The sequence below is a fragment of the Vespula pensylvanica genome, chromosome 12 (assembly GCF_014466175.1).
Source record: "Vespula pensylvanica isolate Volc-1 chromosome 12, ASM1446617v1, whole genome shotgun sequence".
Lineage (NCBI taxonomy): Eukaryota > Metazoa > Arthropoda > Insecta > Hymenoptera > Vespidae > Vespula > Vespula pensylvanica.
This window is the reverse complement of record NC_057696.1, coordinates 4,487,850-4,488,870: the sequence shown is the minus strand read 5'-3', so window position 1 is coordinate 4,488,870 and position 1,021 is coordinate 4,487,850.

The window sequence follows — 1,021 nt, the reverse complement described above, 5'->3', positions numbered from 1 at the left end:
ATATATATATATATAATTTTGATTAGACACGAAGAATTTTGTCGAATTATTTGATGGACGTAGCGGATTATCAAGTTATCGTGTAAAGAAAAATGCATATAGCGAGATAATACAGACAAAAAAGACGATGTTTCTCTTATTCTCTAAACGTGTTGACAAAATGAAAAATAAACAAAAAAAAAAACAAAATAATAATAATAATAATAATAATAATAATAATAATAATAATAAATACTTGAGACGCGCGATGAAACGCGATTGCTTCTAATTAAACATTAGATATCTACATATGTATGTATATATACGTACGTAGGTGAAAGAGAAAGAAAGAGAAAAACTGAGGATATAAATTACGTTTAGAGACAAAAAGAAGAAAATAAAAAGAGAAGAAAGAGCGTGGCTTGAACGAAGAATTATTTTTTACATGTATGCACAAATGTAAGATGCCTTGCTCGAGAGACAAAAGTCGTGCTTATGAAAATCGACGAAAAATTGTAACAAATATTTGTGTGAATATTTATGTGGCAGAAAAAAAAAAAATGAAAAAGAAAGATCGATTTTCATTGGCAGATTATTATAATATTGTTGATTAAGCCTCTCTCCCTCTCCTTCTCTCTTTCTTTCTCTTTGTCATATACAGAAACACATACATATATACATACATAACACACATAAACAGAGAACACATACATACACACAGCGGAATAAAAATGATCAGGACTTCCCCTGTGCCTAAATATCGTTCGCAGGTTAGAACCTGTGTCGTAGAAAAAACGTGTAAATCGAAAACAACGATGACGATAATGATAATGATAATGATAATGATAATGACGACGATGATGACGATGATGATGATGATGATGATGATGACGAGAACAATTGTAAGGTTAATGATCGTTGAAGATGAACAATAAGAGAGATGAAGACAAAAAGAAGAAGATTAGAAAGAAAGAAAAAAAAAGAAAAAAAAAAGAAAAAGAAAAAGAAGAGAAAAGAAGCTACAAGATAACAAGATTATCGT